At 39.9% G+C, this 16782-nt stretch overlaps 1 protein-coding gene across 1 annotated transcript in view; it reads right to left on the bottom strand.

Annotated features, from left to right (window-relative positions):
• Nucleotides 1-12677: 12677 nt before the first annotated feature.
• The window catches only part of casc3 (casc3 exon junction complex subunit), a 28455-nt gene continuing 24350 nt past the window's right edge, over nucleotides 12678-16782 (bottom strand). The window contains exon 13 of the mRNA XM_061229460.1: nucleotides 12678-15658. The gene's annotated coding sequence lies outside the window, so the exon portion shown is untranslated. The remainder of the gene's footprint in view (nucleotides 15659-16782) is intronic.

Here is a 16782-nt window from a genome sequence, read left to right as displayed (position 1 = left end):
CTAGTCAGTTCGTGAGACGTGCACATTACGCGCAATGTGACATGCGGTGGTACCAGCAGAGGACTGTTTGGAGAGTAAATCTCAGTACAGGATTCCTATAGCGATCAAGTCAAAATTATAAATACGACATCCACTAAATGTGGACAACTAATCTAAATTATTATTCTAAAATGGAGTCAGATAAACGAAGGTGAATATATTGGCCCTATTGTGGAGATTCTTGGTCAGCCCGGACCAGTAAAGAGCGGAAGGCAGAGTGGTACTACTGCCTTTGTATCGTGGTTTGTTTATTGGCTAATCTAGACTGTCTGCATAGGGGCCACTAATTTTTAACCCTATTAGTATTCTTTCAGCAACACCAGAAGGACGAGCACGCTGATACCGTCAGCCCTCGCTGAATTCCGTTGTTGGGTTAGCATGGGGTTTTTACACACTCATTCTTGTACCGCTCTCCAGCGAACGGCGAACAAACTGCCTTCTGCTACAGCCAAATATTTCAATATTTTTGACTCATCAGTCCAGAGAACCTGCTGCCATTTTTCTGCACCCTAGTTCCTGTGTTTTTGAGCATAGTTGAGTCGCTTGGCCTTGTTTCCACGTCGACTTTTTGGCCGCAATTCTTCCATGAAGACCACTTCTGACGAGACTTCTACGCACAGTAGATGGGTGTGCCTGGGTCCCACTGCTTTCTGCTAATTCTGAGCTGATGGCACTGCTGGACATCTTCTGATTGTGAAGGGAAGTAAGCATGAAGCATCTTTCATCTGCCTTGGCTGACCTCTGTATCTACGGTCCTCAACGTTTCCCGTTTCTTTGTGCTTCTTCAAAAGAGCTTGGAAACCCTTGTCTGCCTTGAAATTTCTGCCTGGGGGAGACCTCGCTGATGCAGTATAACTACCTTGTGTCTTGTTGCTGTGCTCGGTCTTGCCATGGTGTATGACTTCTGACATTTAATTAGTTAATTAAGTTTGGCTGTTCCTCACCCAGTTTTAACCCTCCTACACAGCTGTTTCTGTTTCAGTTAATGATTGTGTTTCAACCTACAAATTGATGATCATTGGCTCCTGTTTGGTAGAATTGGTTAATCACACACCTGACTATATGCCTACAAAATCCATGACTTTATGCAAGTGTACCTAGAATATTTGATGCTGGTGGTCACACCAAATGTTGATTTGATTTAGATTTTTCTTCTGTTCACTCACTTTATATTTTGTTAAAAAAGAAACTATGAACATGTCTATTTTTTAAAGCATTCTTACTTTACACACCTGCCTAAAACTTTTGCACAGTACTGTACTTCTCCTCTGGGATGGAGAGGGAGAAGAGACAACCTTTCGGTGGAGTGGTGCCGGGGTGCAGTTTGATGGCGCAGTCGTATGACTGCTGAGGAGGCAGAGAGCAGGCTTGGGATTTGCTGAAGACTTGTCCCACGTCTTGGTACACAGGAGGAACGGAGGATAGGTCAGGTGGTGTCACGGGCTGGTTAGATGCAGACTGGAGGCAGGACTGGTGACAGTTGGGGCTCCAGCCTGCGATGGTTCCCCAGACCTAGTCGACTTGGGGGTTGTGCTGGAGTAGCCACAGTCTGCCTAAAACCACCGGGACCAGGGGAGACTCCATAACGTAGAATGTGAGCTCCTCCTGGTGGTTGCCTGAGATCTGCAGCCGAACAGGGGAGGTGATTGTGTTAACTGCAGCCAGGGGTGCGCCAGTGATGCCGTTGGTGCAGAGGACCTGGGAGAGGGTTGATGTCAGAACCCCCAGGTGACAGACCAGAGTGGGGCAGATCAGGTTGGCATCAGTCGATCAGGACTTGCACTTGGTGGCGAACCCCCTCCCAGGAGATGTACACCATTATCATGGATCTTGAGCTTGAGGGGGATGTGTTCAGGGTAGCGCCCATCAGGACCCCCTCTTTTACTGATGGACGTGGTCTTTTAACAGGTACAGGCAGACATATTCCCTCACCTGTCTCTCCCTCTCCAGGGTGGTGAGGTATGTGGATCCCACCTGCATGGGTTCAGGTTCGGGTACTGGAGGTTCTTGAGAGACCTGCCATTGGGGACGAGGGCTCTGAGGCGGCGGAAGAGGATCAGGTTCCTGGGGTCGCCTGGTCGTACGTCGTTCCCTCAGCCATGTGTCCACTTGGATCACCAGGTCAAATCCAGGGAAGCCGGCAGCTCACAGGTGGTCAGTTGGTCTTGGATATGATCTGACAGCCCACTCTGGAAAGCGTCCTGTAACACGGTTACGCCGCCGAAGCTGCCAGGGTCCGGAACTCAATGGAGAAATCCGAGACAGAACGAGACCCCTGGTGGATACGGAAATCCTGCAAAAAGAGAGTAGCCAGGTTCAGGGCCCACAAGAATTCTGACCCATCAGCTAGAGAAGAGAGCAAGGAATTAATATGGACGAAGAAGTTCAGTTAATTTTAAAGAAAATCTATGCTATGATAACATAATTATATCATACTATAGTGGTATATTTCTTTACCAAACTAATCATTCGGTCATTATTTATAAAGACTGTCCTGCCGGGTAATAATTTCAGTCAGGCTGGTAGCGAAAATGCATAATATAAATTGATTTAAGTGCGATGTCATGTACTAGAAAGCATTTTCAGACATTTTCAAGATTGGATCACTTCTCAGCATTTTCCCAGCACAAGTTTTGTGTAAGAGACTTGAACACATTTACTCATAATCTAAAACAAGTGCAATCTTTATGAAATAAATAGTAGTATTTTTAAAATTTATTTCCAGAGTACTACATACCTTAATCTGACCTTTAATATTTACTAATTATTGGGTGGTAATTTAAGCACAAAAAAAAGTTTAATTCATCTATTTTATCTATACAATTTCTGACTGATGAAAAATTTTGAAGTAAGTAAACTGGAATCCCATTTATCAATGACCCATAGATAGTTGCAGTCCTGTAATCAAGGACAAATAAAAGCCCTGTGCAAAAACTGTTTCTTGAAGGAAGAATAATCCATTACTATCTTGAGTTCATTCAGAGAATATTATTTTAGGGTATCATTAATTATTTTTCTTGGAAAAAGAGGAGGAGTGTAGCCTACTCTGGGGGAGAGGAGCAGGCGAAGCATGTGTATAAATATCACTTGTCAACACACAGTGAAGGATCGGCAAGGAGCCAGCAGTTCACACCTACCACCACTTGAGAGGACAGAGAATAATAATCATTTCATTTTTAAGGTCAATTTATATTTTTGCTGGTCTTTTCAACAAAGTTAGCGTCAATTATTTATACATTCACTGAAAATTTAAATTACAAGGCGGTCTGTTGGTATTTGCGTCACTGCAATATATTTACCTGCCACATCGAAATGGAAATTTGGAAACTTGTTGTTTTAATAGTTGCCCTTTTTGCGCTGATATACTACGCTCAGGGAACACCTCCGAAATTTGAAAAGGAATACTGGTCGGCAAAGGACTGGAAGGTAAAAAATATTTTATTTTACTCTCATGGCGAACATCTAAGGAGTTTTAAAAAAAACGTCAATTATTAATTTCCTCTGTGTTCGAAGTGGAAAACTGAGATTCGACTGTGCTCCACATACCAGCAATATTGTAAAACCTACGATCAATTATTCATGTGCGAATAAAAATAGCACAGTCCAGTTTAATATACATTAATTTTCTGTTTTAATATTACTTAAATCATTATTTCCTGACATTACATTTACACGACACAAACGCAAATAAGATTTTTAAGGGGTTTTTTTTTGCTTGCAGGACGAGCCTTCGGGTAGACGAGTGGCTGACATAATAAAAAGATCAAAATCTCAGCAATTCTATGGACTCATGGGAAGACGCTCAGGTAAGATAGGATCTTTTGGAAGTCTGAAGGCAATGCATCACAGGTCACTTGCTATTTTATTTTAGGGAAAATTAAGGCGTGTAATGGCAGGCCTCGTGGAATGTCTCCCATGATCCAAAAATTAAAGCTACATATATTTGTATATGTATATAAAAATATATTTATTTAAAAAAGAAAAACGTGTGGCGGGTTAAAACACTGTAAGTTAGTGCTGACACCAGTCAATAGCCCAAACCATGGCTAATAGTATTCCATAATAATGACGTGAACTTTTAGCATTCTTGAGAATCATAATTCATCTATGGATCTACGGTATGTGAAAATTGTATAGGCTACTTTGTTAGCTCAATCTGTAAAACAGAGATTAGACGATAGCAGTTAAGCATGGTTTGGAAATGTGTCCATTGCCTGGAAAAGGTCACAGAAAAAAATTAAATAAACTAAACGACTACAGTCAAAATCATCAGCAAGCATAGTCTGTAAAGCAGATATTGGAGGCGAATTATGCTGCCTGATTTACCTACATGTTGCGTGATTATAACGGGTTAATTCAAGTTTACATTGTTTCAAGCAGACCACGTATATCATCATTAAATTGGCAATGCACTAGGGCATATAGAAGGAAAGAAAGCCTACCAAAAATCGCGGGCGACTTTAATCGTTTTAAAGCAACTGTTTAGTTGTTTCGAGTTTCTCAATTGTCTGATATTGGAGGACAAGATCATACTTTGGCAGTGACGGCGATTATAGGCTACGTCCAAGGTTAGTTTAAAAAAAAGATTCATTTGAAACAAAATGTTTTATGTTAATCAACTGTTAACATTTAATTTCATTATGGTAAATGATAATAGATAACATTTATTTTTCGCTTTTATCCACACACGGTGATAGGCTGCCAGGCAAGGCTACCAGCTCGTCGGGAGCAATTGGGGGCTGGGTGGCTTGCCCAGGGCAGGGGATCAACCGGCAACCGACGGCCACTCTTACCTCCTGAGCTAACTTAGATCTAATATTATCATTATAATATGAAAACAAAATTAACATTTAATTAATAAAAGCAATTTGCAGTTTTTAGGAATATTCTTTCTAGCAAAAGCAAGCAAGCATGTAGCTAGTTAGTGACACTACAATGAACTACAAAATATTTTTATTAAACTATAAAATGTATTGACAGAAACATGTCTTTTTGGCTGTATCTGCTAGAAAATGCAACTAATACTTACAGATTTATTTTGGACTAATGCATTCCTGTGAGTTTCAAGATTTCATCATGATTTGAGAATATTTAGATATTTCAAAAGAACATTGCAGGATTCTACCTTTTCTTTTTCAGGGGTTCCAGTTCCTGTACAGCTAGGTCGAAAGAGTAAGTTCATTACTTTAAAAGCTTGCATTTTTGGAACATTTCTCAAATTGTTGCGTTCATGTTTATAGAATACAAAAAACTGTGATGTAATACAACTGCAAAACAGCATTGCCAGATTGTTGAAAAGTTATACGTTTGTTTTGCTAATTATTTGATACATACATATTTATGCAACCAAATACATGGTTATGAAGCAATGACTGTTTTCTGATGAACGTAGCCATTTTTGGCCATTTTTTTTGGCCATCCGTCTAGCCATTTTTGAGAAAACTATCTATTTGCCAGGACTAAACCTAACTGAATGCTGTATTCAACTACTTCTTATTGTTGAGTAAATGCATTGCTAGGTCATTTCAGTACCGAACTAATGTAAAACATGGTAAGCTTCTTGTAGGGTTTCCTACCCTTTCCAACAAGGTATAATGTGTCATATTCATATGACGGACAGTTTAGGAATACCGCTGTGTTCGCATAGCAGACTTGGATTTGGACTTGCAATAGATAAACCTGTAATTATACTGGCTAGCAGGGCTCTGGTAAACCTAATTAATTCAATGTGATGCAGGTTGGTTTGAAAGCATTAGGCTGAGTAATCATTTTTAGAGAGCTTTTTGGACACTTTGGGCATTTTTATAACAATTCGTGATCATTCTTATGTCTGAACAAAAAGATATGCAGAGTTTTCTAATTTGAGATATTTGGGGGCACTTGAGGACATTTGGGTGTAGTTTTGGGAAAAACTCATTTGGAATTTGAATGCAGTGGCGGGCAGGAGGAAACGTTCCCTAAACTGACCCATGGGGAACGCCGCAGCAGCCCCGCTTACGAAGGAGGGGACACTACCGTCTATTCGCAAAACATCCCCACAACCCTCACATCCCCTCAACCCTCACGATCACATCCCCTCACCCCTCACATCCCCTCAACCCTCACACTCACATCCCCTCAACCCTCACACTCACATCCCCACAACCCTCACACTCACATCCCCTCAACCCTCACGCTCACATCCCCTCAACCCTCACATCCCCTCAACCTCCAATGTTTGCCCTTACAAGTTTTGCCACATATTTAGGAAATGGCTTCACTGACAGTGATTTTAAAAATGCCTACACACATAATTTAAGCATTTAATCCAAATAACCTCACCTGAAACAAGGGTGAAAGTGCTCCTTTAATATGACACCCTAAATCTTCTTAAGTAATTGCTCAATTAATGTACTGTTTGTTTTTTCATCTTCAAACAGGAACTAAAGGAGAGATGTTTGTCGGGCTGATGGGGAGGAGATCTTCAAGTGGAGGTGTAATCCAGCTTTCTGGTCTACAAGCATAGCAGTTTCACAGTTCAAGCACCAGGTGAATTGCAGGACTTGTGCGCTTCTAGTGAAAATCACTCTTAAAGAGATTATACTGGGATCCAGGAAACATATATAGTGGGCTCCAGAATTATTGGCACCCTTAATAAAAATGGGGGAAGAAAGGCTGCATATAATAATCAACTTGGATACTGACTTATATTTTATATTCAAACATACAGGAAAACAATATACTTTTATTTCAATTCACTCATGTTTCAATTTTAAAAATGTAGTATTGACACCCCTTACAATTATTGTAAATAAAATCTAAGTGAAATTGGCAATTTTACCATCACTTAAAGTTAATCTCAGTCTAAAGGAACTATATTGTGTCATTCCATCACTACTTGTATAACAAGCATGCAAAATCCCTTTGTCAATCATCAGCATGGGAAAAGTCAAAGAACTAGATGATAATTGACCATCACATGTCAGGCAATATGTACAAAAAAAATACAGAAACGTTTAAACATACTGTACCTCGAAGCACTGTACGGGTAAAAATGAAAAGGCCTAAAACATATGGAATTGTTTCAAACTTGCCTGGAAGAGGATGTAAGTGCATATTATCTCTACGGACAGCAAGGAAGAGGTCATAACAGAGGTGTAACTAGGATGTCATCTTTGGGTGGGCATTTGTATTATTTGGGTGGGCAGCAAAGTATTTTTTGCTTTTCCCAAATAGAGTGTGTAAACAAGGGCATCTGAGGCCATTACCCTGTGAAAAAGAAAATAAATAATGAAATTGTAAAATTTAGATTTAGATGTTATGATGAGCATTTGTATGATGAACTAGAGAGGAAATCTTTAAGGAAACCACTGTCTCATTCAAACGCTCTCTTCCAATTAGTGTTTCGTGAATATGTCCTCTTGTTCAGAATTGGAAACACGCCCAGGCAAAGCAAAAGCAGGCATCACATGAGACAGAATATTCTAGCCATGATCGAGACTGGTACCAGCCTGCATTAACGCTTCTCACAGTTTGTCCAAATGGGTGCTTGGGATAACTATTTAAAATTGGCTGGGATGGGCTATCTATATTGAAGAAGGGGGCGGACACGGCAGAGCTGGAGGATGGTGTGTCTGGAAAGTTTGCTGCCCCCAACAGTAGATGTGCTGGGCTCGACAGTGGACGCAGCCTGCACTGGGGTCGAGGGTGCCTGTTTTTAATGAGCCACCCATCCATGCTGAAAGCTTTACATAGCTATCTAAATAAAACTCATCCTGTTAGCCTTCTTAAAAATCATTTTATACCAAACAAGCCAACCCCAGTGACTAGCAACAAATCAGCTATAGCTAGCCTGACTACCAATGGCCACCAAGTGAGCTAAAAGAAACATGCAGCTTGCAAACTCAACTATGAAACTATAGAAGACTCCTAATATAACTTATAAGAATGAGAGAAAAGAATTAACAAGAATCAAAGGTATTATAAATGTGGAACCTGTTTTTTTGGGGACGTACATTTTTAATTTGATCAATTTAAGACTTTGGTTGATTCCATTGAATAATTAATAAAGCACACTACTTTACACATGTTGGAAAATAAAGCGTATGTCAATTTATATTTTTGTGCATATTTATCAAGAAGTCCAATCATTTTGGAGCCCACTGTATATTATCATGCCCCTTTCTCCTGTCTCAGCATACTTCACACTGTATTGTTTTTCACAATCACTTAATCTCTAAATCTGGTCACGGATTTTGATTGAATTTATGCACATCACAGATGGTCAACCATCATATTTTCACCCAGAATTAAAAACAAAGGTACATACTGAAAGCATTTTGAAGGAAACTAAGTTGGTTCTGAAGTTAGAAATTAACAAGACTTCATATCACACCAAGTGGTGACTTTGAGGTTTCATTTCATTCAAGCCAATATCCATAAACCATATTGAGATATGAAGTAGCCATTTTAAAGCAAATAGAAGATTTTCCATGTATTCCATGTCTTTTGGGTTTAAGAACAAGTTATAATTAATCCATTGTGCAAAATAAATATTTTTTTGTAACTGGATTAGTGCAATTAAGCAAGTGTGTCATAATGAACCGAAAACAGACTGCAGTGTGTTCGATGCTGAATCTGACATTTTATATTTTTATTTGACAGTTTCAAGAGGAATGGGACAAATTCACAGAGGTGTTAACACTGCCTCCTGTTGCACATTTTCCAGCTCTATTTATCAACATCAACCTTCCTAAAGAAATATTTGGCAGCAATGAAATAAAGTAAAAGGCTACACTTAAAGTGGGCCAACACTGTTCAACACTTTCTGTAACCGTTCAGAAATCAATTAGTGTAGACTAATCAGGAACACCGTTTGGTAAGTCATAGTGTCAGTCTTAACAGACTTAGTTTATTGCAAATATTCTCCATCCATCCATCCATCCATCCATCCATTCATTATCTGAATGGATGGATGGCAAATATTCTCAAACACAATAAATCACATGCCACAAGTTAATTATGTCACAAGTCCAGAATCCATAAAATGAACAATAACAAATCAGCATAGATAACAGCAAGTTAAGGATCTTTTTTTCCGAAAGTGCGTTTTATTGTGAGACATGCGTTTCGTTTGGAGCAGAATACCGGTAGGATATCAAAAGATTTTCGCTTTGGTTTGGGATTTAATTTACTTTTGGACTGTTTGATTCTATTGCTAAATGTTGGGACTGATGGGCACTGAAATCTGGGGCATATTTGATGGTTCACTGTTAAATTTTATGTAGTTGAAAGAGTGTCGGGATTTCCACCCGTCTGTTTATTGCGAGCCAAGGCAGCCGCTTTCATTCATTAATTGAACGTGCGCTGTGCTGTAAATACATGGAAACCTTATTGCGTAGCCAAGTAGCCTAAATTGAGTTAATTTTTCAATTTTTGCCTGATTGAATTTTTATTAAATTCGTAGGCTGGAATGCCTCGCGGCAACAATTGTGTTTAAATGTATACTGCTTCAGCCTTTTGCAAGCTACTTAGAAGGGGGCGGCAAGCGACTGGTAGCTTGAGAGCAACGTGTTGGAGACCCATGGTATAGGACAACGACTTCTCATTGGCAACAGTATTAAACCAACCAACAATATAAAATATGAAGAAGAGCTCTTTTATTTCATTGAGTTAAATCGGCTTGTATTTGGAAGGGGGGGGGGGGGGGGGGGGGGTTGCTCTCTTTGTCCGAATCGACCACGCCCCCGGCTTTTATCCGAGGCCTGGCTTCAAATAGAATCCCGGACACAATTTGAGGATTTACAGTAGCTATTCATGTACCAGATTCATAATAAAAGAAACAAGTAAAGATTTTAACTGAAAAAGTTATATTGGCAATTCTGTTTACATGTTACAACATGCTGTTTACATTCTCAACTAGCAAATGACAAGCTAAATTGGGGATAGTTGTACAACAACTTGGAATGTCCTGAAAAAGAAATACACTGTACTGAGAAACAGACATCAAATAGGTCAACCAAGGAAAACAACAACCGTCAATGAAAGAAACATTGTGAAAGCTGATGTTTCAAGAAAAACTTTGAAACATCAGTCAGTAACATGAAAAACAATCTTCACAGGGTAGGGATGAAGGTATCTCGACCATTCGAGGAAGACTTATAGAGCAGACTTATACAGCAATATAGAGGATATACCACAAGTTACAAATCAGCATCATTCGAAAGATTCGGAAGGTAAGATTACAGTTTGCAAAGAAGTACAGAGACGAGCTACAAAAGCACTGGAACAAAGTTCTATGGACTGATGAGACCAAGATGAACCTCTAACAAAGTGGTGGACAGGCCAAAGTGTGGAGAAAGAAGGGATCTACTCATGATCCCAGACATACAAGCTCATCTGAAGCACGGTGGAGATAATATCATAGCCTGGGCTTGCATGGCTGCCCCTGGAGTGGGCTCATTAATCTTTATTGATGATGTAATTCATGATGGTAGTAGCAGAGTGAATTCAGAAGTCTACAAAGAAATTCGGAGAAATGCGTCCAAACAAATTGGGAGGAACACTGCCAATACAACAAAAAAGTGTGTTGGCACTTAATTCTGGAGAAAAACTGGAAAGTTTTAGACTGGCCAAGTCAATCACCAGACCTTAACCCAATTGAGCACGCATTTCACCTCCTGAAGAGGGAAAACCCCCGTGAAACAGGTTGTAGTAAAAGCCTGGAAAAGCATCACAAAATAAATTGGTGATGTCAATGGGTTGCAGGGTTGATGCAGTTATTGCAAGCAAGATACTGTATATGCTACAAAATAGTGTTTTTTACATTACTTAAATACTGTTCCAATATATTTTCTCCCCTAAAAATGGTGTGGTCTGATACCAAAGTTAAACATCTTGGCGTAGATACCAGAAAATAAAAGCTGAAATTCTGAACTGTTGTCTTGTATTCATCTTTTTATCTCAACCCCAAATTTATTCAGTGTATTGCAAAAACAAAAGAATTGGCCTTGCTGTTCCAATACTTTAGGAGGGGACAGCATATTCTGCACTGGATTTGGGAACCACCTGTAAATAAATCAGTTTGCTCCACTTTGACATCCTGGCTACTTTGTTTAAGCCTACATCTGCCAGTGCACCCTTACAGCATATTTATTTTGGTTTCACCATGTAGAAAATTACAGCAGTGTTTATACATCATCGGAGACTTAGAGGCAAGATTTCCGCATGTGGGATCCCATGGTCCTCAACCGCACCCAAGGATTTTGTTTTGCGTGGTTTTTCTTTTGTTTCTTTTTTTCCAATCATAATTAACTTTAACTTTCCATGAAAGCATGAGGATGGCACACACCGCAGAAGGCAGGATTATTGGGCTGGCCTTGCCAAGAATAAGGGGGCCATCTTCCAACAGAGGTGAGTCACCTGTGGAGTAGTTTTTTTCCTTTTTCCATTAGGCCCACAGTGCACACCTTAGCTTAGGAATCTCTTGGTAAAGTCAGTCTAATTAGGAGCATTATGGTTCGGCCAGCACCTGATAGGCTTAATTTAACAATATCCTTTGCATGCAATGACTGTTTGAAGTCTGTGATTTAATGGTTATCACCAGTTGCTGGGTGTCTTCTTTGGTGATACTCTTTGGTGATTTATCTTCAACATATGAAAGGCATGCTCAATTGGGTTCAGATCGGGTGATTGACTTGGCCACTGAAGAATTGACCATTTTTTTAGCTTTGAAAAACTGCTTTAGCAGTATGTTTGGGGTCATTGGCTTGCTGTAGAACGAACCATTTCAGAATTTATTTTGCTACTACCATCAGCAGTTATATCATCAATGGAAATAAGTGAGCCAGTACCTTTGGCAGCCATACATGCTCAGGCCATAACATCCCCACAACCATGTTTCATAGGTATGCTTTGGATCTTGTGCAGTTCCTTCTGTCCTCCATACTTTGCTCTTGCCATCATTCTGATATGTTAATCTTCATCCCATCTGTCCACAAGACCTTTTTCCAGAACTGGAGTTGCTCTTTTAAGTACGTCTTGGCACACTGTATCCTGGCTATCCTGTTTTTGCAGCTAACCAGTATCTTGCAGTGTAATCTCTGTATTTGTCTTTTATCTGTATTTGACAAATCCACACCCGACTCCTGAAGTGTTTCTGCTCAGTCAGACAGGTGTTTGGGGATTCTTCTGTCATCAGCTATGGAGATCTTTGCCTGCCGGTCCCTTTGTGATTATGATGCTCCAAGTGCGGTCTCTCTTAATTATGTTCCAAACAGTAGATTTTGGTAAGCCTAAGATTTGGCCCATGTCTTAGTCCATGAAACAGTTTTATTCTCGTTTCTCAGTCTCATAATGGCTTCATTCACTTTCATTTGCAAGCAAGATGCATGCTACCAAATAGTGTTTTTTACTTTCATTACTTAAATACTGTTGTATTTACCTGCAATCCAGTAAAGTGCCATTTTAATAAAATAAATGGTAATAAAGGTTTTATTTCCTGAGCACTACATACTTGAGATTTCACCGGGAATATTTACTGGTTATTGGGTGGTCATGAAAGCAAAAACACCATGCAGCAGTAGCAGGGTGCATGGTGGTATGGCTGCTTTACAGTAAATACATATTGCGATGACAAAATAATTGATAACCAACATGGATTTATTTCACTTCATTTTTTATTTCTCCACCATTGCTCCACAAAGAACAAAATAGGATTTTACAAATTCACACACACCTATAAAATAAACAAGCCATCACAGTGTTAACTGGTCTAGAGAAATTAAACTGATATGTAAAACCAACAAGACAATTCTTAAAGCAGAGGATGTACACTGCTTTTTTTATTAATATTATCATCAACATCTTAAAAATAACATTGAGAACAAACAAAAATTTAACTAACTTGAACTTTTACTGCCAGGTGTTTAGTAAAAAATAAAAATAAAATAAAATAAAATAAAAAGTAAGACATAATATACAAAAAGAATCCCCAGACTTGTCCCAGTGGCCTAAACAGTAACACAATGTCACGCTCCCGCCCTAGAATAATTGCATTGAATGGAGAAAATAAAAATCTGGTACAATTTTCAAGTTCAAGTCTATACATTTATTCATGCATGCCTGTACTGTATGGTTTCTACATTCCAAATAGCCCTCCTGTGTGATTCATTAACACAAGATGACATTTCATGCTGCCTTGGGAGCAAAACATGGCGCATGTCTGCCATTGCGCCAAGGCCTCTGAACCCCAAATCCATTGTGCATTTGACATTTTGCAACATCAATTAATCAACAAAGCAAGAGCAAGCCCTTTTCGGGATTAAAAAGCCAGTGCCCTCGATCAAAGCATTTCCAATCAACAGCTCATACAGCATCTGTGCATAAGGTTCTGTAGATCTCAACGCTTTTCTTTACCTAAACCCTTACTTATGAGGGATACTGTAAGAACCATAGGTTTTAATAGATATCTGTATAGCTATATACAAATCTTTAGACCTATTCCCCTGCACACTTAATATCCAATACTTTTCTCTGGCAAAAAAAAAATATTTTACTCGTTATATCAAATTAAAAACATACTGTACAATTGACAAAACTCTTAATTCTTAGGGGAAAAGCTCTTTAACTGATTTTAATTTTAACCCAATACTACACTATATGAAGCAAGCACTATCAACATGGCTACAGTACTCGTCATTAATCATGAATAGATCTCCATTCTTGACATTAAATATGGTGACACTACTGCATGTAATACAACCTACACTGTGAACTAAGCCAAATCCTAGGCATTTTCTGAGAGAGCGCAGCAGAATAAAAATAAATAATTGATCAAGACTGGGTTGCAAGAAGTCAAACGTTCAAGAGAACACAAAATCCACATGCGCACTTGTGTTACACTGCGGTACAAGTGAAAAAATAAGCAATCAATTAAATCAAGATTTTAAAGTGAGTGCTACACACAGCGCTGTAAAAAGCAATACTTTATGAGCAGACCACCCTGTCAAAAGCCCTTAAGACAGCAGGAATATAACCGGATATACAGAGACCTTAAAACTCTGATGTACCAAAGAAAGACTGAAACACCATCTGGCTGAAACCAACAGTAAAGCGGTTTGTGAAAGGACACCAACCTTTTGTTCCAAGCAAAATTCTCCTGGACCCGAAAGGAGATATACAGAGATGACGGATGAAAAGCACAAACAAAGTATCCAGATGAACCCAACATAAAGCCAAGCACTTGAACAGATTTAGCAGACTACATTGACTACAGGTTGAGGCAGGATGCAGGTTCAGCCAAACAAGAAAAAAGCAAGTAAATGCTCAAACCCACTGACTAGTAGGACTGTCAGAAGCAACAGTAGGCAAATGGAAAGGACTGCATTCTATCCACAACCAGCTCCTGCTTAACACCTGTGTATGACAAGTAGACAATAGAAGTCTCCCTCCAGTTAGTTAGCTGTGGTGTACCCTCTCCTGAAAAGACCAAGTCCAAGAGGCATTTGTTGAAAAGGGGACATAAGGGTAGGTTAACCCTGCTTTGTGTAGGGCTCTAAAATTCTACCCATGACCTGGAAATGTAAATCTGTGGTCCCGAAGCTCAAGCTCAGATAATATAAACCAAAACACTTCTAACCCCTTATGGGGGGGATGCGATCAGCATGTTATGTTACTTCTCCCTTAACAGATGGATGCGATTTTTCAAGACACATGACCAGTGAAATGCATTGTGATTCCTAGGCCTTTCTATGGTTTTTCTCTAGGGCGCCTTAGTCCATAAAGGGTTAATGAATTGCCCAGATGAACCATTTTAACAGTCAGCAAACTTACACACAATTGTACTGGGGCTAACTGTACTCTGTGTCAAAAACAGCCCAACAGCATGCAAACTATGCAAAAGATATTTGGGACAGGTTGAAGCCAGCCATTGTCAGCCTGGTACTGTAGTCACCTATCACTAAAAACTGCCTCTAGCATGACTGTCAGAGTAAATTCCCTCACAGTTTAATTATTGCGGACCAGATTCAAAGCAAGTGGTCTGCACAGTAAAAATCACCAACCGTCCAAATCATCCAACTCTGCCTCTGTTGCTCCTCTTAGTTACACAAAGAAATAATCAATTCAGTCATGCATTGTTAATGAGGGGTATTAATTTCCAAAAATAAAACTTCCCTTAACAAACTGACTTGATTTGAGCATTTCCCACAACCCGGCTGAAAAGGTTGGCTGCAATGCCACCGTGCACCATTGTGTGGCAGATCCACACCAAACGCCAGGAGAATAAGTGGCAGCACCTCTCATTGACCATCCATTACAGTAAACAGCCTTCCCATTTCACCAACATTGCTTTGAAGGGAGGGGTGAAGGCAGAGCACAGGCAAACAGGAACACCAATCAAACAAACAGCAATGATTCTGCATCTTATTAGGTTAAAGGGAAAGCAGTCTATTGATCGTAGTAAAAACTACGCACACATGTTTAAAGTTTTTCTTCTCATTTGACTCATGAAGCAAAAGCAAAAAAACATAAAAATCAAATATAAAAAAAAAACAAATTCTTCCATGAATGGTGCTGGTCCATTGATATTCGCCTCCTCTCAGCTAGGAGCCGGTCTTGTCCTTCACCTTTTCACTCTTCTCTCCCTGGAACAGAGAGCATGAGGACAATCATTACGAGGAGAATGTGCCTGTGACAGACACACACAGCAACTGGGGCAGAATAGTGACCATCAATCATCACTAACAGCTTGTTGACTGCTGGGTAGCTCATTTGGTCAAGGTACCACATTGTGGTGCATGGGAGAGCCCCACGGTCTCCACTCAAATCTAGACCTTGCTAGTACCACTCGAGGTCACTAAGTCCTTTGGGGAAACACTGGGCATTGCGGGGTTCAATAGGCTAAGTAACCCACATTTCATCATTCTCCAGCAACCCACCCCCTCCCTTACTGGTTGATCGGACATTCATGGACCGCTTCCAAAAGCCACATACAAATCACATACAGTTTCCTAACAAAATAAAAATGGACATCATCACATTTTAATAAAGGGAATTTTTATACATTTCAGGACACCTGCTTGGGACACAGGAAAGTTAAGTAGTCAAGTAAATTAAAGTAGTCATGTTTAGTATTTTGTTGCATATCCAACTGTTTGAAGTCTGCGATTGATAGACATCATTAGGTGGGTGTCTTCTCTAGTGATGCCCTGCCAGGCCTGTATTGCAGCCATCTTTAGCTCATGCCTGTTTTGGGGGCCCTTATGTTTTCTCTTCAGCATACGGAAGGCATGCTCAGTTGGGTTCAGATCAGCTTGACTTCAGACTGACTTGGCCACAAAGAATTGTCAATTTTTTGGCCTTGGGAAAAACTCCTTTTCTGCTTTATCAGTAGGTTTCGAAATCAGTCTTGTTGTAGAATGAACCGCCGGCCAGTGAGTTAAGGCATTTACATGCTTCAAAGACAGTGTGACAGAAACTCTTGAGACACTGTGTACCTGTGCTCTGTGGGAAGTGCAAAATGGGTTTGCGTGGTCACAACGAGTCAGCCAGCTCACTAAACCCTGGCATTGTTAGGTGCATTTTTGAGACTGTGTGAGGGGGGCACCAGGCTCAAAATACACTGATGCACAGCCTTATTTTAAGGGGCCATCTAACACCATTCAGAATGAACTCCTGGATCGCATGCATGAGGTCTACAGGGAGGAATGGTAAATGGTTGGCATTTATATATAGCGCATTTAAGCAAAGCGGTGTACAATTGAT

This window comes from Conger conger, chromosome 2 (assembly GCF_963514075.1).
Source record: "Conger conger chromosome 2, fConCon1.1, whole genome shotgun sequence".
NCBI classification, from domain to species: domain Eukaryota; kingdom Metazoa; phylum Chordata; class Actinopteri; order Anguilliformes; family Congridae; genus Conger; species Conger conger.
Note: the sequence above shows the minus strand (reverse complement) of the source record. Positions and strands in the feature narration are given on the sequence as shown.